Consider the following 21,803-nt stretch of genomic DNA (forward strand, 5'->3'; position numbering starts at 1 on the left):
GATGTCTCACAAACCGCTTCCGTCATCAACCACTAGAAACCCAATTGTTGTACTCACAGGCCAGAATGGTCTTGTACTACATATTTTGTATTTTGCTTGAGATTTCTGTATCAAGCTGGAGCCTCATCAACTAACAGTAATCTTGGGGCTGATGAGCACGACGGTCTTTTTCTAGAAATTTATACCCGGAAAAACCCGGTCGTGACAAATCCCTCAGTGTTTCACTCGACTTTTGTACTCAAACTTGTAGCTCAGTCAATCCAGCAGGTCGCTTGCAAGTTCCCTCAAACGTCCTGACGAACACTCGAGAAAGATCTTCCCAGGTGTAAATGCTGCTGGGAGCCAACTGATTCAACCATGCCCTGGTTGAACCCTCTAGCATAAGTGGCAAATGTTTCATGGCCACCTCATCATTACCGCCACCAATCTGAACAGCCACTCGGTAGTCTTCGAGCCAAGTTTCAGGCTTAGACTCTCCGGTGAACTTACTCACCCCAGTCGCCAACCTGAAGTTGGGGGGTATCACTGCGGCTCTGATCGCTCTGCTAAAACATTCTGGACCTGAAACGTGGACTCGGCTGCTTGTGGGCACATCTCTGTCATGACCACCTCTATGAGCTCTGTTTCGGTCAACCAAACCTTGCATGATGATGGATCTCGACTCAAAGCCTGGCTCTCTGGGGTCGACTGGAGCTCTTCGCCCAACACTGAGCTGGCGTCTGTCATCTTGCTGCCGATGGGCGTTAGACCCACTTCTCGGAGGAGGAGTGGGCCTTCGACGCCTGTCATCACGATCAAATCGGTCATCATAGTGGTCCCGCCGGCCTTCACGTCCCATGCGCCTCGGAGGCGACCTTGGACTGTGAGCCGACTGAACAGTATTCGCAACGACAAATCGACTGTGAATCATGTTACGTGACTGTGACACAGCTGAATTCTGATCTCCTGCTGCCCGGAGCAAATCTCTGATCTGCATCAAGCCTCTTCCAGCCTCTGACTGAGAGGGCTGAATTGACTCCGCTATGCGGGCTGCAGCTGCCAAATTCTGAATTGGGGTTCGATATACCTGAGTTGGTTGTGGAAAGAGCTGACATCGATTGGAGTTAGTCACTAGTTGACGCGCACGCTCGTCGAGTGCTTGCTGAAGGTTCTCTAGTCGAGTGCGTTCAGCCAGGTTGGCTAAACGCGCCTCTTCCAGGGCGCGAGCCTCAGGTGTTTCTCCTGCTATGGGAGTATGCAGGGCATCCATGTTCCGGCGGTGGAGTTCTTCTCTCTGCTGGGAAGTGAGCGGCTCGGGTTGGTACTCTTCATGGGCTTGAGCGGGGTCGTCCTCGTCGTCCATCCCATCGCCGCGGGGGAAACCAGGAGGACTACGGGGCCCGTTGACCATCAGGACCTCCACCGCTGGGTCACTGCTATCGTACTCGGATGCAGTCCCTACGGAGCCAGTCGACAAGTCGAACAGGCGATAGAGAGATTCGTCGGGCTCAATCGCCGCGACTTGGGTGGTGGCCGATTGGCGAGCCACTGCGTGCCTCACCCATCGCTGGAGCCTCGACCGACCAGAGCGCTTGCGCTGGTGGGAGACAGGGATGGAGGACGGCGCAGGAGTCGATCGATATGGAGTCGACGGCTGCCGCAGCAAGACGCCGCGGACACACGCCCGAAAGTGTGTCGTCCCGCGGACGGGGAGCGCGTCGATGTCGAGTGGTGCCTCCTGGAGCCAAGCGGAGTCGTCGGCGATGAAAGTGAGCGCACCAAGACGAATCTCGTGGCCCTCGACTAGTGCTCCGCTGGAAACCATGATGAAGGCGATCAGACAAATTGCAACTTCTCCAAAAAAGTCGCTAAGACACCTGCCCCACGGTGGGCGCCAACTGTCGTGGTTCTAAGTCTGACAGTAGAATGGGGGGTAAGTATGGAAAGGCAAGGTCCTAGCTATGGAGTAGTTGTACACACGGGTGTTTAGCGAGTTCAGGCCCTTCTCGGAGGAAGTAACAGCCCTACGTCTCGAAGCCCAGAGGCGGTCGACTGATCTCTGTGTATATGAGTTACAGGGGTGTGAACCCTTCTACCAGTGGAGGGGGGTGGCTTATATAGAGGACGCCAGGACCCCAGCCAACCCACGTAGAGGAGGGTTAAAGTACATTAAGGCCGGGCGTTACTGGTAATGCCCTACATAAAGTGTCATCATGACCATTAAGACTACTTAATTACAAACCGTTTGGATACAACATAGATCTTGAACTTCTGATGGTCGAGTGTGTCTTCATGGTCGAGTGTCTTCTAGCCGGTCGAGTGGAGTCTCCCTTGGTCGATTGCAGCTTCTCTTGGTCGACTGGAAGGTAGCTTCGTATGATGATGTCCTTGGGTATGGTATCTTAGATAGGTCCATGACCCTACCCTAGGTACATAACCTCATCATGAAACACTTACACCTGAACACCCGGAAGTACTTGAGATTGGGCTTGTTGCCGGTGAGTATCTCATAAGGAGTCTTGTTCAAGCCTTTGCGGAGATAGAGCCGATTGGATGCATGACATGCTGTGTTGATGGCTTCGGCCCAAAAGTTGTATGGAGACTTGAACTCCGCCATCATGGTCCTTGCCGCATCCATCAACGTTCGGTTCTTCCTCTCCTCAACACCATTTTGTTGAGGGGTATATGGTGCAGCGTATTGATGCTTGATCCCCTCATCACTAAGAAACTCATCCAAGGTGTAGTTCTTGAACTCGGTGCCGTTGTCACTTCTTATTGTCAAGATCTTTGCATTATGTTGACGTTGAGCTTCATTTGCAAAGTCGATGACGGTTTGTTGAGTCTCACCCTTCCTCTTGAAGAAGTATACCCAAGTGTATCTTGAATAGTCATCCATAATCACCAAGCAATACTTTCTACCTCCAAGACTATCAAAAGATGGAGGCCCAAAGAGATCCATGTGAAGGAGCTCCAAGGGTCTCTTCGAGTAGATGATGGTCATGGGAGGGTGAGCCTTCTCATGGAGCTTTCCTTCAATACAAGCACTGCAAGCATGATCTTTGGCAAAACTAACATTTGTTAGTCCACGGACATGGTCCCCTTGAGAAGACTTTGCAAATATCTCATATTAACGTGGGCTAAACGGCGATGCCAAAGCCATCCCACGTCAACTTTAGCCATTAGGCATGTCGCGGTCTTAGTGGGTCACTCCGAAAAGTTAATCACATAGAGACCGTTCTCGACATGCCCAACAAAGGCTACTTTAAGAGTCTTGCTCCACAAGAGGGCCACGGTATCAATGTCAAAGAAAGTAGCAAAACCCATGAGTGTAAGTTGACGAACGGAAAGCAAATTGTATGCAAGGGACTCAACAAGCATGACTTTCTCGATCGTTAGATCATGAGAAATGACAACCTTGCCAAGACCCAATACCTTAGAATGTGAGGCATCACCCCACTCAACACTGGTGGGCATAGATGGAATCTTTTGCACGTCCACCACCAAGTCCTTGCTTCTGGTCATATGATTTGTTGCTCCACTATCGAGCAACCATGATCCCCCACCGGAAGCAAACACCTACAAGAGATCAATGCTTGGTTTTAGGTACCCATTTAGTAATGGGTCCTTTGATGTTAGTAACAAGGGTCTTAGGAACCCAAATAGACCATTCAATGTACTCATAAGGAGAACCAACAAATTTAGCATAAACATGTCCATCACTAGCACGGCACAACACATATGACGGGTTAAAGTCGCCGGCTTTGTTGGAGGAAATGCTTTTGCCCTTTTGGACATCAACTCCCTTCACTTTTTCCTTCTTCTCCTTAGGAGCACCCTCTCCTTATTTCACAAAAGTTTGCTTGAGAGGAGGAGGACGTTTGGTCTTGTCGTTCTTCTTCTTACTCTTGGACTTGGGTGCAAAGCCAATTCCCTTCTTGGCCACAACTTCCTTTTGATTACTCAAAAGGTCGTTGAGGTTATTCTCACCTTGAATGCAAGTCACAAGCCCTTTCTCAAGTTGATCCTTCAACTTGCATTCTCCTCCACAAGGTGCACATGCTCACAACACGGGTTAGTAGCACATGCATTATCAATTAATACCATATGAGGGAAGGTGGCCTTTTCCTTGGTTAGCTTAACTTGGAGTTGAGCATGAGACTCCTTGAGGTTAGCGTGAGCACCTTTCAAGACCTTGTGGGCCTTGTCAAGTATCTCAAACTCCTCTTTGAGTCTAGCATGATCAACCCCAAGTTTAGCCTTCTCGGAATTTAGCACACGAGACACGACAAGAGCATGATCAAGATCTTTCTTTAACTTAGCATGGTCATCGTTGTATGACTCCTCAAAAGTCAAACGATGCACACGCTCTTCCTCAAGAGCATTAGAGAGATCCGATATCTCATCGGCATAGTCACGACTATGACCTTCCATCTTAGAGATGGTTTCTTCGTGAGCCTCAATCATGTCATTGGCCTCACCAAGTTGTTCCAAGAGAGCAACAAAATGCTTCTTGGACTTGCCCTTGAGCTTACTCATAAAAGACTCAAATTCATTCACTTCCTCATTAGACCCATCATGTTCATCAATGCTATCCTCCAAGGAGGGATTAGTAATGATGGTGGTTTTGATGTTGGGGGTTACCTTGTTTGAAGCTTTAGCCATGAGGCACTTGGTGGTGATGTTCTTGTTGGGTGAATCAAAGAGGGACACCCGGGGAGTACTAGCAATGGCAACGGACGCCATGGCCATCACTTCTCCATTTTCATCATCATCGTCATCCTCTTGGTATTCTTCTTGAACCACCAACCCACGAGTGGGAGTCTTCTTGGCGAAGTTGTTCTTGTTGGGGTAAGACTTGGCTTTGTCTTTTTGGATGAACTTGCCACCATTGTCTTCCCGCTTCTCGTAAGGACAATCCGCAACGAAATGGCTCACATTGCCATAGTTGAAGCAAGTTCTAACTCGTTGCTTGCCCTTGACACCACTTGAGTTGTTCTTGTTGAAGTTGGGTCTTGTATTCTTCTTGCTCCAAAATTGTCTTGAAGCAAGGGCCTGTGCTCATGCTAATCATATTTGGTGTCTTCGGGGTTGCTCTTCTCATCTTCCACTTCTTCCTCTTCTTCCATATTAACCTTGGCCTTCAAAGCAAGGTTGGGCTTCTTTGCCCTTTGATAACGGAGCACCGCATTGTCGGCGGTCTTGTCCAAGATGCTCATTGCAACGAACTCATCCAACACTTCACTTGAGGTCATGGAGTGGAAGTCCGGTATTTGACGGATGACGGAGGACATGGCCTTGTTGTAGGGCATCATGGCCTTGAGGAACTTGCGTTTGATCCAATTGTCATCCGTGTCCTTGCTTCCATGATCTCGGAGTGAGACCGCGAGTTTGGTCACTCTTCGAAAGAGCGCACGAGGTTCTTCATCTTCTTTCATTGCAAACTCATCGGCTTCATCTTGCACCACTTCATAGTTGGAGCGTTGAATGCTAGCACTACCTCGATAGAGAGACACAACACATTGCCATGCGTCTTTAGCCACGGCATGAGGTCGAAGATGAGGGAGATCTTCGGGAAGGATTGCATCTTGGATGATGAAGAGAGCACTCTCATTGAATTGATTATCCATGGATTCTCGAGGGGTGAAGTTGCTTGGGTCATGAGGATAGAAACCTTCTTCAATGATTCTCCAAAGATTAGTATTCACATGTTTTAAATGACGCTTGAAGCGATAAACCCAAGAATCAAAATCTTCATTTTTCACATACTTAGGAGGAGGACCGGCATGATTCAAATGAGTAGAGGGAATAGGTCCTCCATAAATTGGGGGTTCCACATGGGCAAAGATGTCGGTGCCATTTCTACCACTAGAAGAAGGACTCTTTTCACTGTTAGATTCCCCCTTGTCGGGGGTAGCATCCGTCACCTTGTTAGTGGGATCACCCACTTTCATCGGCGAGGTGGACAGTTTAAGCCCTTCAAGAAATTTAGTAAGCATGCTTTCAACCTTGGTCATCATGGAGTCTTTCAATGTGTCTAGAGCCACATTGAATTCCTCACGAGAGACCAAGGTTCCCCCATCGGCCGTAGACGAGATAGGATTCACACCGGAGTGCTCCTCCGCACCATCTATGGTGTCAACCATACTCTTCGGACGGCAAAGTCCTTAATAAAGAGACGAGGCTCTGATACCAATTGAAAGGATCGATATGGTTGACTAGAGGGGGGGGGGGGGTGAATAGGCAACTAACAATTTTTAGCTTTTCTTTACCAAATTAAACTTTGCATCAAAGTAGGTTGTCTAGATATGCAACTAGGTGAACAACCTATATGATGGAACAACAACAAGCACACTAGCAAGCAAAGTAAACAACACAAGTAAGCTTGCAAAAGTAAGGGTGCAAGATAACCAAGAGAGGAACCGGTGGAGACAAGGATGTGTTCCCGAAGTTCCTTCCTTTTGAAGGGAAGTACGTCTCCATTAGAGCAGTGTGGAGGCACAATGCTCCCCAAGAAGCCACTAGGGCCACCGTATTCTCCTCACGCCATTGAAGGCGGCAGCCGGACCCTTATAAACAAGGTTGGGGCTCTCTCCACAACTTAATTGGAGGCTCCCAACGAAACCACGAAGCTTCACCACAATGGAATATGGCTTCGAGGTGACCTCAACCGTCTAGGGTGCTCAAACACCAAGAGTAACAAAATCCACACTAGAAAGTATGGGGGAAGCAAATATCTTTTGGTGGAAGTGTAGATCTAGGTCTCCTCCTTCAATCCCTAGCAAATCAACAAGTTTGAGTGGCTAGAGAGAGAGAGAGATCGGGCAAGAGAGCTTGAGAGCATTAATGGTGGAGTGAGAGAGGTAAGAGGTGAGAGTGGTAGGTGGAAGAACCACCTTATATAGCAGCCCTAATAAATCCAACCATTACTGCGTTTTCAGCACTGCAGCGGTACAACCGCTCCTTGTCCCGGTACAACCGGGGCTCACGATGTAGCGGCAGAACCCCACCAGGCGGTACAACCGGGCCACCAGGCGGTAGTACCGGTTATTAGAAAATAACCGGACCAACCGCCCAGCCACCGCACAACTACCGCACTGAAACAGAACGGAGTCACCCATGAGGGCGGTAGTTGGGCGGTGCGGGGCTGGTGCAACCGCTTGGCCTTGAGCGCTTGAGCGGCTAAGTTATGAGCGGAAGAACCGCTCGAACTTCCGGTAGTACCGGTTGATGAGGAGCAACCGGACCAACCGGGCCACCACCGCCCGGGAACCGCACCAGAACTGAAGCCTGACCGGTACATGGGCAGTGCATGGCCAAAACAACCGCCGCAGGTCTTTGCAGAGCCTGGTGGCGGTACCACCGCCTGGAGGCAGCGGTACCACCGCTCGACAAAGCCAGGAAAGTGCCAAGAGCTAGTGGTACAACCGCTGGGAAAACACAGCAGAAGTCAAACCAAAAGGGAGGCACTCTCTCTCACACCAGAGGAAGACAAAAGAGGGGTGATGGAGGTGTACGTGAACGGATTCCCCTATTCTTTCCAAAGTGGATTCCCTCTTGATAGTACGGGTTCCCCACGACCAAAGAGATAAAAAGCGTAGAGGACTCTGTCTTCAATCGTTTCCTTTGAGAGAGAACAACTATCCGATGTAAGCCTAATCATCGAGAACCTGAAACATTTAGCACAGGATTAGACCAACAAAGGGTTATCATCAACATCCAAAACATAAGATAGGGAAATGCCCTTTCACATGCAATCCGAGATAGGATCCATGTATGAAAACAAAGTATGGACTTTGACAGACTTTCCCGATGATCAGAGAGCGATAAAAAACAAATGGATCTTTAAGAAGAAGACGGACGCGGATGGTAATGTTACCATCTATAAACCTTGACTTGTTGCTAAAGGTTATTGGCAAGTTCAAGGGGTTGACTATGATGAGACTTTCTCTCCTGTAGCGAAGCTGAAATCCGTCTGAATCATGTTAGCAATTGCCGCATACTATGATTATGAGATATGGCAAACGGACGTCAAAATGGCATTCCTTAACGGCTATCTTAAGGAAGAACTGTATATGATGCCGCCGGAAGGTTTTGTCGATCCTGAGAATGCTAACAAGGTATGCAAGCTCCAGCGATCCATTTATGGGCTGGTGCAAGCATCTCGGAGTTGGAACATTCTCTTTGATGAGATGATCAAAGCGTTTGGGTTTATGCAGACTTATGGAGAAGCCTGCGTTTACAAGAAAGTGAGTGGGAGCTCTGTAGCATTTCTCATATTATATGTAGATGACATACTTTTGATGGGAAATGATATAGAACTTTTGGACAGCATTAAGGCCTACTTGAATAAGTGTTTTTCAATGAAGGACCTTGGAGAAGCTGCTTACATATTAGGCATCAAGATCTATAGGGATAGATCGAGATGCCTCATAGGTCTTTCACAAAGCACATACCTTGATAAGATATTGAAGAAGTTCAATATGGATCAGTCCAAGAAGGGGTTCTTGCCTGTGTTGCAAGGTGTGAAACTGAGCTCGGCTCAATGCCCGACCACGGCAGAAGATAGAGAAAAGATGAGTGTCATCCCCTATGCCTCGGCTATAGGGTCTATTATGTATGCCATGCTGTGTACCAGACCTGATGTAAACCTTGCCGTAAGTTTGGTAGGAAGGTACCAAAGTAATCCCGACATGGAACACTGGACAGCGGTCAAGAATATCCTAAAGTACCTGAAAAGGACTAAGGATATGTTTCTCGTTTATGGAGGTGACGAAGAGCTCGTCGTAAAGGGTTACGTCGACACTAGCTTCGACATAGATCTGGATGACTCTAAGTCACAAACCGGATACGTGTATATTTTGAATGGTGGGGCAGTAAGCTGGTGCAGTTGCAAGAAAAGCGTCATGGCGGGATCTACATGTGAAGCGGAGTACATGGCAGCCTCGGAGGCAGCGCATGAAGCAGTATGGATGAAGGAGTTCATCACCGACCTAGGAGTCATACCCAATGCGTCGGGGCCGATCACTCTCTTCTGTGACAACACTGGATCTATTGCCCTTGCCAAGGAGCCCAGGTTTCACAAGAAGACCAGGCACATCAAGCGTCGCTTCAACTCCATTCGTGAAAATGTTCAAGATGGAGACATAGATATTTGCAAAGTGCATACGGATCTGAATGTCGCAGATCCGTTGACTAAACCTCTTCCGCGAGCAAAACATGATCAACACCAGAACTCTATGGGTGTTCGATTCATCACAATGTAACTAGATTATTGACTCTAGTGCAAGTGGGAGACTGTTGGAAATATGCCCTAGAGGCAATAATAAAATGATTATTATTATATTTCCTTGTTCATGATAATTGTCTTTATTCATGCTATAATTGTATTATCTAGAAATCGTAATACATGTGTGAATACATAGACCACAACATGTCCCTAGTAAGCCTCTAGTTGACTAGCTCATTGATCAACAGATAGTCATGGTTTCCTGACTATGGACAATTGATGTCGTTGATAACGGGATCACATCATTAGGAGAATGATGTGATGGACAAGACCCAATCCTAAGCATAGCACAAGATCGTGTAGTTCGTTTGCTAGAGCTTTTCTAATGTCAAGTATCATTTCCTTAGACCATGAGATCGTGTAACTCCCGGATACCGTAGGAGTGCTTTGGGTGTACCAAATGTCACAACGTAACTGGGTGGCTATAAAGGTGCACTACAGGTATCTCCGAAAGTGTCTGTTGGGTTGGCACAAATCGAGACTGGGATTTGTCACTCCGTATGACGGAGAGGTATCTCTGGGCCCACTCGATAATGCATCATCACAATGAGCTCAATGTGACCAAGTGGTTAGTCACGGGATCATGCATTACGGTACGAGTAAAGTGACTTTTCGGTAACGAGATTGAACGAGGTATTGGGATACCGACGATCGAATCTCGGGCAAGTAACATACCGATTGACAAAGGGAATTGTATACGGGATTACTTGAATCCTCGACATCGTGGTTCATTCGATGAGATCATCGTGGAACATGTGGGAGCCAACATGGGTATCCAGATCCCGCTGTTGGTTATTGGCCGGAGAACTGTCTCGGTCATGTCTGCATGATTCCCGAACCCGTAGGGTCTACACACTTAAGGTTCAGTGACGCTAGGGTTGTAGAGATATTAGTATGCGGTAACCTGAAAGTTGTTCGGAGTCCCGGTTGAGATCTCGGACGTCACGAGGAGTTCCGGAATGGTCCGGAGGTGAAGAATTGTATATAGGAAGTCCAGTTTCGGCCACCGGGAAAGTTTCGGGGGTCACCGGTATTGTACCGGAACCACCGGAAGGGTCCCGGGGGTCCACCGGGTGGGGCCACCTATCCCGGAGGGCCACGTGGGCTGAAGAGGGAAGGGAACCAGCCCCTGGTGGGCTGGTGCGCCCCCCTTGGGCCTCCCCCTGCGCCTAGGGTTGGAAACCCTAGGGGTGGGGGCGCCCCACTTGACTTGGGGGGCAAGTCCCCCCCTAGGCCACCGCCCCCCCTTGAGATGGGATCTCTAGGGGCCGGCGCACCCCCTAGGCCCCCTATATAAAGAGGGGGGAGGGAGGGCAGCCGCACCCTAGTTCCTGGCGCCTCCCTTTCCCCCCGTACCACCTCTCCCTCTCGCTGAGCTTGGCGAAGCCCTGCCGAGATCGCCGCTACTTCCACCACCACACCGTTGTGCTGCTGGATCTCCATCAACCTCTCCTTCCCCCTTGCTGGATCAAGAAGGAGGAGACGTCTTCCCCAACCGTACGTGTGTTGAACGTGGAGGTGCCGTCCGTTCGGCACTAGGATCTTCGGTGATTTGGATCACGACGAGTACGACACCCTAAACCCCGTTCTCTTGAACGCTTCCGCTCGCGATCTACAAGGGTATGTAGATGCACTCCTCTCTCTCGTTGCTAGATGACTCCATAGATTGATCTTGGTGAAGTGTAGAATTTTTTTATTTTCTGCAACATTCCCCAACAGCAAGTGAGCAGCCGCACCCAAGGCTTGAGGCTTGACGCGAGCAGCCACCGCCGCAACCGAGTCAAAGATACTAGCGGGGGCAGCTACAACCGAGGCCAGAGATAGGGCGCCTTTTGGGGATCCGCAAGATGGGGAGGAAGGAGAGTGGGACGCGAGTGTGCAGTCCGCCCTGCCGTGGCCGTCAGCCCGACGGCCTCCTCCAGCGGCGGCATGGGGTGGGCCGTCGATGGCAAAGTCTCTTCTATGGCGGCAGGGAGGCCTCTGGAGTCGCTAGATGAGACCCGGGAGGCTAGGGCTGGCCATCCCATTCAATGATAGAAGAGCCCAATGTCCTATCCAGCCATTCTTCCAAACAAACATAAGTTTACAGTGACATCAATTTTTTTTAGCAGAGGCGGCTTGATTCTTCTTATATATCCCACTCGTCTTGCCACCTCTGTAATGAGATATACCATAACTTGTGGGCTATGCAGAGGAAGGAGTTGACGGTGGGGAGATGTCAGCATCATGAGCTGAAGATAGTTGAGAGCAAGACATTGACATCGGCGCGATGTCATCCTCCATTCCACGGATCGGTTGGATTGGAAATAGTATGATGGCCGATTGACTGATGGTGGTAAGGTGAGCTCACGCGTGATGTGATATCAGCGCCAAGAAAGGCTACGGCTGGCGGGTTGGGGGTACACCAATGTTCAAAGAGGACATTGCCCCTCAAGCCCACCCGTCTTCTATAACAACATCTTAGCCGAACCCCTAAATTTAAAGGGGTATCTAGCTAGGTATATTCCTCTAGATTTTGACCGTTTCTAACTGATCTCCTAAACTAAGCGAAGTACATTTTTATTTCTTTTAAATTCATTTAATTTTTGGTAATGAAATAAACTTTGCTACTTTACTATTTTATTAAATGACATGTTGATTTACTTCACCAGTTATTCACTAAGAGAACCGATCCGAAGAAAATCATGAGAAAAATTACACACTTTAATACACTAGTAGAAAACAAGGCTTCGGTCCTGGCCTGAAGAGGGTATTAATCCCGGTTCACTCACTAACTGGGACCAAAGGGGGCATCAGTCCCGGTTCGTGAGGCCAGGGCGCCGGTCGGGCCTCGTGGGCCATTTGTCCCGGTTCGTCTGACCCCTTTGGTCCCGGTTCCAGACACAATGCTGCTAGTATATTCAAATCTATAGTAAAATAATAAAAGGATTACTTAGTTTGCAAAATTTAAAAAAGAGACAAGCAGGAGGTTCCCAGGATAGAACTCACGCCATCATCAAGGCACACTTGTCACTGAAGCTTCAGGGCATCACCAACTAATAGAGCTTTTAGAACCATGTATAGCACAACAAAGCCATAGCTGCCATGTTCGTCGAGGAAAAAATACCATGTCCATCCAGTTTCAGCACATCTTCACCTGGAAAAATGAAAGTGATAGACCCACTAGATCGTATGGGTCAGTGATTTCCGGTAGTGGGGTGTAGAGTATTACCTTCTCCTGTGCTTGAGGTGCTCCCGCTGGTGCCGGCCATGGTCAAGCAGCGGTCGGTGATGGCAGGGAGATGGTGGTGGTGGTGTGCTTCCTATGAGCACCGCGCTAACCCTAGATCGACAGGGAGTGTCGGTGGGGATTGTGGCAGCGATTAACCTCGTAAGTCATGTCCCGGCCCCCACCTCTGTTTATATAGCACGGGTCACAGGGGCCCACCAACCCCAGTTGGGTTGTGCTCCCCCGATCAGGGAGCGAGTCAAGGGTCCAATGGGCCTTTGGGCCCATTGGTGGAGAGATCAATACTAACATTCTCCCCCTTGATCTCATCTTTCAAATATATAACTTTGTACTTTGAAATAACTTTTCTCAAAGTACTCATTTCATCACAGATTAATGCGTATGGGATGCCCTATCGTCACGGTCAATCGCTGATGGACTTGACAGCTACAACACACCTCTCTGTTCTGAAATATATACATTAACTTTTGGGCCCTTTATTGTCCGGAAAACATAGACTATACCATAAACCCATGTCGACTATGTGTTCTCTGAACGCACTGGGCAGTAAGACTTCATTAAGCAGATTTGCAAATACTTGTCTGTTGCTTTCATGCTCCAAGCATTTCAACATAATTCCAGACTTTCTCCTTAACAACGTATAACTTTGTGTCAATGTGTTTGGCACCACACTTGACTCGTTGTCATAGGAGCAAATTACTTACTGGTTATTGTTGTTGTCAACCATTATCTACACCGGGTACATGTTTCTTTAACCTTTTTGCCTGTCCCTTAGCCTCATATCATGTTGTACATTACCTTCACATCATGTCAATGATAATTGATTCATTCTTTAGAGTTTTTTCACACAAAAACTCCAAGTGTGGAAGTCTGCGACAATTGTGGATTTCGCTATATATTTCACAAGTTCTATCTCTGTATTCACAACCTTTTGAGAGTGCTTGCTCCTCTTAGCATGAGGCCGATATTTTTGACTCCATTCTAGTGATCTATATATGGAATGGACATTGTCAAAACAACCCGGTTATGTGAACTATGTCAGGGTAATGTTATACTTTTGCATTCATTAAGTTTCCAACAGCTGAAGCATATGGTACCATATTCATTTGGTATATTTCGTATTGACTTTTGGAACACTAAAGTTCCCAAAATCATTACCCTTTACTATAAGAACAGGCGTAGGGTTTCTCGCATGCATACTTTAGAAACTTTTCTTAGCATGCCCATGCGACACTCCTAATACCCCTTTTATTCTTTTCTCGGTGAATCTCGATCCTTATAACGAGAGACATTCTACCAAGAACATTCTTTTGAACTTTGAGGACAAGAACTTCTTTTCCTCCTGTAGTAGATTAACATCACTACTAACAAGTAGAATGTTATCCACATGTACATGATTAGGGAATGAAATTCCCATTCTATAACTTTATACAACCACAATTGTCCTCTCATTTTATTTAACCCAAAACAACATTTGATTGCTTTAGTCCTTAAAAGACTTCTTCATGCAGTATCGCCTGTGTTCTTTACTTTCATCTGATGTAACTTAGATCATAATATATTTCATCTGATGTAACTCAGGTCATGATGTGCTACCAACACTCATTGTAATCTATTCAGTGTAAAACGTGCAAAAACCTTTCAATTTAAGTCGTGTTTTACACCTTTACATATTTCCTTTGGAGTCACATTGTCCTTGTAGACTCTTTACAGCCTACTGTTTTGGCTCCATTGGAAATTACTCATGAGTCCCAAACATCGTCGGGATTCACCAATATTATTTCCTCTCACATAGTCTCTTATCATTTAGATAAACAGGCACTTCTCAAAGCTCAATTGAGCTTTAAATGAGGTGGGATCAACCTCTAATTTCAATTTCTCTAACATAGACTTCATCAGACATATCTGATTTTCTCATTCAGGTACTAGTACTTCTTTAATATGGGGTTGTTGTTGCTCTTTTATTGCCAAGCGGCAATTAATTCTATAGTCTTTCATTGCCAAGAACAATAGATTTTACAGAGACCTTTATCACAAGATCCATTTTTACTCATTCCTTCTTTATAGAGCTAACAGCAGGTGTTGTATAGGTCATACAACATGCCTCCCCAGGTATAATCTATTCGAGTCTCAGGTATTTTCATACCACGCTCCCCCAGATTACTCCATCTTCACTAAAATTGGGGTATATTTAAACTTTATTATTTGGGTTTATTCTATTAAAACTTTCTTCTCTATGACACTTTTAAGCACCGTCTTAGTATTCCTTACTCTGCTTTCGAAAATGTAAAAGATCCAAGAATACAACTATTTCTTTTCTTTAGGGGTATTATTATCATCCTTAATTTATCTCATATATTTTTCTCCCCCTCAAAATGTGGCAAGAACTTTTACGCCACAATTTTGAAAAACCATTCATAACTCTTGTGAATGAGGAAACTTCGATTATCTACTTCATTTATCTGATTGCTTGATACGAAATGAAGTTATCTGTTAACTAGTATGCGAGTACTTTTTCCTTATTCCATTTCAGAAACTCAACGGAGTTCTTTATCATTAGTACTTTTGCAAGTCACACTTGCATGTCATTCTTATCTTCAGGTTTGTTTGTAACTTTTATTCTCTTTGGATTTATTGAGTGCTTAATGACCGTTACACATAAGATGTACGGTCGATACTAGGAAAGCATAATTGCTACTCCATACTTTTCTCCCAGAGTGGGACATATTAAAAGCACATGAGTCATCATATCTTTCTCCTGTCATATAGGATAAGTCCTTTGCAAAAATTTCTCCCGCCATACAGGATTTTTGACATAATACTATGTCAACTTTACCCAGTTATGCAGGTATTTTGCCAAACTTTTCCCATCATGCGGGTTTTATCATAATCATCTTTTTCCGCTATGCGAGTAATTCACTATAAGGGACATAAATGCCAGAATTGGCTCTTTTGACTGCATATTCAATCATCAAATTCAGAAATAAATCCGAATGCTCTTTGACACACATGCTTGATCCGACATTGGTCAAATTAAACATGCATGTTGTTTGTTTCATCTCAAAACATGTTGACTGAAAAATCTTCTTCATAGAGAGTACATGAAAGACATTCGTTAACCAAGACTCTCAATGATCTATCTCTTTTTTTTTCTTGGATTAATATCCAAGGATTCTTTTCTTTTGAAGCCATTCTTTAGAGAGAACATACTCCCTCACATTTATGACCTTTCTTAGTGATCTTTCGGGTCACAAGTACCCACCATTCGCTTTCATGAATGAGAGCATGGGAAACTTTTAGTCTGAGAAAACTTAGCCAATAATCAATAATAATGAGCATAAAAGTAACCCTACGTTGGTCTGGTTAAAAAAAATATGCACATTAAACTTTTGAAACTTTCTTTTATATTCTAAATCACCGTTGTGGCAGAATTAGAATAAAACATAACCTTTTTACATCAATTCCACATCGCCGTTGGGCAGAAATGGAAATAACGCATATAACTCATAAATAATGTGATGATAGTATTTCTATTAAACAACTTTGCTAAGAAATAATCATCATCATCAACTTTATTGCAACGAGAACAAGAAATATACTTTTCTCTAGCTCAAGAGCATTTCTTGATCTTTATCTGTTATCTGAAAAATTGATCACCTTGATACTATTTTTATCAGAGATTTAAGCTTTGAACATAAGACTCATAGAATTATAGTACTGTTATCATCAACGTTGGTCAGAAAATAACAATACCATATTCTAACTTTAAAACAAATATCTTTCTTTTGTCATAGCGGAAATTATCTGAATCTGATTTCACCCACAGGGGGAAAAACATTGCTAAGAACAGTTCTTCCAATTAAATTTTCCCGTTGGTTTCAATTTAATTGGAGGATAAACTTTTACTTTCATTGTAAAAAAACATTATTAATTTTCAGAAACTTTTTACTTTTTACTTTTTACAGAAACTTTTCTTTGACTAAATGAAGATTCATGAACTTTATTATTTCCTTATAAAATTCATGAATTTTTCTTTTTCTAAAAATTGTATTTTACTTTTCAGAAACTTTCTATTTTCTGAACAATCAAAAATATCAAAAACTTTTTAGTTTACTTTTCAGAACATTTTTCTTTTTCCTTTTCTATTTTCTATACTTTCTAAAAAAACTATATAAAACGAAAAAGGGGAAATTTGCAGCACAGCCGGCCTCGGCCCAGCTCGTGCGGCTGCGCCCGCGGCTGCTAGCCTTGGCCCAGCGCGCGGGGCGGCGCCCACGGCTGGCAGTCTCGATCCAGTCTGCCTGCTAGTGCACTATGGCCCAAAGGGCCCGCTGGGCATTAGGGTTTCGATCTCCGCCGTCCATCGCGATCCGATGGACGACCGCGCCTCTCGCTAGAATAAAAAATGCCTCAATCGATCCCCGACCGAACCCTAGCCAATTCCTCCCCCGCGCCCCTCTCTCGCCCCTCATCTCTGTATGTTCGAGGACGGCACCGTGTCGATCCACGCCGACCGCCGGAGACAGGCTCCTCGAGCCCGTGAGCTCGCTGCTCCTTCCCCCCCTTTTCTGTGATAGATAGAGAGCTCGCTGCTCCTTTCCCTCCTTGGCCCCCTTTTCACTTCTCTGTTGCGCGCGACGGCGACTGAGTCGTGGTGCGGTTGGGGCTGCGCCAGCCACCAGCGACGCCGCGCATGGCACCCTCCTCCCGCTTCTTTCCCCTCCCTTTTCTCCCTCCTTCTTCCTCCGCCACCAGCGACAGAGAGAGAGAGAGAGATAGAGAGAGATGCCATCGCAGTCCTGCTTTGCTCCCCTACGTTCGACAAATCATGGCTCCGTTGCCTCCCCTTTGCCGGTGACGCGTTTCCCTTAGCGAAAGCGCACCACCGTCGAACGGCGTGGCTGCGGTGTTCTTTGCCCCTCGCGGGGTTGTTCTTCGTCCGAATGGCTCGGCTTGCCGATGCCCGTTCGGATCGAGAGGAAACGGCGCAACCTTGCGGTAGTGCATCTTTGCCGGCGATCCAAGGCCCTTCTCTGGTCATTTCTTTGCTCTGTTCTAGGGTTCTTTGGGGGTGGTATCTTTCTGTTCTTTCTTCACTTACCGAAAATATCACTAGAACCAAGTGGCATCTGATACCATTGATAGACCCACTAGATCGTATGGGTTAGTGATTTCTGGTAGTGGGGTGTATAGTATTACCTTCTCGTGTGCTTGAGGTGCTCCCACCGGTGCCGGCCATGGTGAAGCAGCGGCCGGTGATGGTAGGGAGATGGCAGCGGTGGTGTTCTTCCCGTGAGCACCGCGCTAAGAATTTTTGATGTGGAATGCTACCTAACATATTTATCAATTTAATCTCGTCTATTGTGCCAAGAATATTCAGATCCATAAGATTCAAAACAAAAGTTTAATATTGATATAAAACAATAATACTTCAAGCATACTAACAAAGCAATCATGTGTTCTCAAAATAACATGTCCAAAAAAGCTATCCCTACAAAATCCTATAGTCTGGCTATGCTCTATCTTCATCACACACGAAATTTAAATCATGCATAACCCCGGTTTCAGCCAAGCAATTGTTTCATACTTTAGTATTTTCAAACTTTTTCAATCTTCACGCAATACATGAGTGTGAGCCATGGACATAGCACTATAGGTGGAATAGAATGGTGGTTGTGGAGAAGACAAACAGGAGAAGATAGTCTCACATCAACTAGGCATATCAACGAGCTATGGAGATGCCCATCAATAGATATCAATGTGAGTGAGTAGGGATTGCCATGCGACGGATGCACTGGAGCTATAAGTGGATGAAAGCTCAAAAGAAAACTAAGTGGGTGTGCATCCAACTTGCTTGTTCACGATGACCTAGGGCAATTTGAGGAAGCCCATCATTGGAATATACAAGCCAAGTTCTATAATGAAAAATTCCCACTAGTATATGAAAGTGACAACATAGGAGACTCTCTATCATGAGGATCATGGTGCTACTTTGAAGCACAAGTGTGGTAAAAGGATAGTAGCATTGTCCCGTCTCTCTTTTTCTCTCATTTTTTGTATTTGGGCCTTTTCTTATTTTTTTATGGCCTCTTTCCCCCCCCCTTTTTTAGTCCGGAGTCTCATCCCGACTTGTGGGGGAATCATAGTCTCCATCATCCTTTCCTCACTGGGACAATGCTCTAATAATGAAGATCATCACACTTTTATTTACTTACAACTCAAGAACTACAACTCGATACTTAGAACAAAATATGACTCTATATGAATGCCTCCGATGGTGTACCGGGATGTGCAATGAATCAAGAGTGACATATATGAAAGAATTATGAATGGTGGCTTTTCCACAAATACGATGTCAAGTACATGATCATGCAAAGCAATATGACAATGATGGAGTGTGTCATAATAAACGGAATGGTGGAAAGTTGCATGGCAATATATCTCGGAATGGATATGGAAATGCCATAATAGGTAGGTATGGTGGCTGTTTTGAGGAAGGTATATGGTGGGTGTATGGTACCGGCAAAAGTTGCATGGCACAAGAGAGGCTAGCAATGGTGGAAGGGTGAGAGTGCGTATAATCCATGGACTCAACATTACTCATAAAGAACTCACATACTTATTACAAAAATCTATTAGTCATCAAAACAAAGTACTACGTGCATGCTCCCAAGGGAAGGGTTGGTAGGAGTTAACCATCGCGCGATCCCGACCTCCACTCATAAGGAAGACAATCAATAAATAAATCATGCTCCGACTTCATCACATAACGGTTCACCATACGTGGATGCTATGGGAATCACAAACTTTAACACAAGTATCTCTCAAATTCACAATTACTCCACTAGCATGACTCTAATATCACCATCTTCATATCTCAAAACAATCATAAAGAATCAAACTTCTCATAGTATTCAATTCACTTTATATAATAGTTTTTATTATATCCCTCTTGAATGCCCATCATATTGGGACTAGTTTTATAACCAAAGCATATTACCATGTTGTTTAATACTCTCAAAATAATATATGTGAAGCATGAGAGTTCATCTATTTCTTCAAAATAAAACCACCGCCGTGCTCTAAAAGATATAAGTGAAGCACTAGAGCAAATGACAAACTACTCCAAAAGATATAAGTGAAGATCAATGAGTAGTCGAATAATTATGCAACTATGTGAAGACTCTCGAACATTTAAGAATTTCAGATCTTGGGATATTATTCAAACAGCAATCAAGAAAAAATAAAACAAAATGACGCTCCAAGAAAAACATATATCATGTGGTAAATAAAAATATAGCTTCAAGTAAAGTTACCGATGAACGAAACGAAAGAGGGGATGCCATCCGGGGCATCCCCAAGCTTAGGCTCTTGGTTCTCCTTGAATATTGCCTTGGTGTTCCTTGGGCATCCCCAAGCTAGGCTCTTTCCACTCCTTATTCCATAGTTCATCAAATCTTTACCCAAAACATGAAAACTTCACAACACAAAACTCAACAGAAAACTCATAAGCTCCGTTAGTATAAGAAAATAAATCACCACTTTTGGTACTGTTGTGAACTCATTCTAAATTCATATTGGTGTAATATCTACTGTATTCCAACTTCTCTATGGTTAATACCCTCCGATACTACTCATAGATTCATCAAAATAAGAAAACAACACAATGAAAACAGAATTTGTCAAAAACAGAACAGTCTGGATAATCTGTAACTCTCGAGTACTTCTGTAACTCCAAAAATTCTGAAATAAATTGGTGAACGTGAGGAATGTGTATATTAATCTTTTGCAAAAAGAATCAACTTAAAATCACGCTTCTGTTAAAACTGACAATTATTCTCGTGAGCGCAAAGTTTCTGTTTTTTACAGCAAGATCGCATTAACTTTCACCCAAGTCTTCCCAAAGGTTCTACTTCACACTTTATTGAAACAAAAGCTATAAAACATGATTACTACAGTATCATAATCATGTAGACACACAAAACAGTAGGGTTATATATTGGGTTGTCTCCCAACAAGTGCTTTTCTTTAATGCCTTTAGCTAGACATGATGATTTCAATGATGCTCACATAAAAGATAAGAATTAAAACATAAAGAGAGCATCATGAAGAATATGACTAGCACATTTAAGTCTAACCCACTTCTTATGCATAGGGATTTTGTGAGCAAACAACTTATGGGAACAAGAATCAACTAGCATAGGAAAGCAAAACAACCATAGCTTCAATATTTTCAACATATAGAGAGGAAACTTGATATTATTGCAACTCCTAAAAGCATATATCCCCCCTCATAAAAAAATTCAGGAGCATCATGAATTAATTCAACAATATAACTATCACATAAAGCACTATTTTCATGATGCACTAGCATAGAATTTTTATTACTCTCCACATAAGCAAATTTCTTCTCATGAATAGTAGTGGGAGAAAACTCAACAAAATAACTATCATGTGAGGCATAATCCAATTGAAAATTAAAATCATGATGACAAGTTTCATGGTTATCATTATTCTTTATAGCATACATGTCATCATAATAATCATCATAGATAGCAACTTTGTTCTCATAATCATTTGGAACCTCTCCGAAATAGTGGATTCATCACTAAATAAAGTCATGACCTCTCCAAATCCACTTTCATAATTATCACAATAAGATTCAACACCCTCCAAAATAGTGGGATCATTACTTCCTAAAGTTGATACTCCTTCAAACCCACTTTCATCAATATAATCGTCATAAATAGGAGGCATGCTATCATCATAATAAATTTGCTCATCAAAACTTGGGGGACTAAAAATATCATCTTCATCAAACATAGATCCCCAAGCTTGTAGCTTTGCATATCATTAGCATCATGGATATTCAAGGAATTCATACTAACAACATTGCAATCATGCTCATCATTCAAAGATTGTATCCCAAACATTTTATTGCATTCTTCTTCTCACACTTTGGCACAATTAAAGGAATCCTCATTTTCACGAAAGACATTAAAAAGATGAAGCATATGAGGCACCCTCAATTCTATTTTTTTGTAGTTTTATTTTATAGACTAAACTAGTGATAAAACAAGAAACAAAAAGATTCGGTTGCAATATCTAAAGATATACCTTCAAGCACTAACCTCCCCGGAAATGGTGCTAGAAAAGAGCTTGATCTCTACTACGTAACCTTCTTCTTGTAGATGTTGTTGGGCCTCCAAGTGCAGAGGTTTGTAGGACAATATCAAATTTCCCTTAAGTGGATGACCTAATGTTTATCAATCCATGGGAGGTGTAGGATGAATATGGTCTCTCTCAAAC

Source organism: Triticum aestivum, chromosome 5B (assembly GCF_018294505.1).
Source record: "Triticum aestivum cultivar Chinese Spring chromosome 5B, IWGSC CS RefSeq v2.1, whole genome shotgun sequence".
Lineage (NCBI taxonomy): Eukaryota > Viridiplantae > Streptophyta > Magnoliopsida > Poales > Poaceae > Triticum > Triticum aestivum.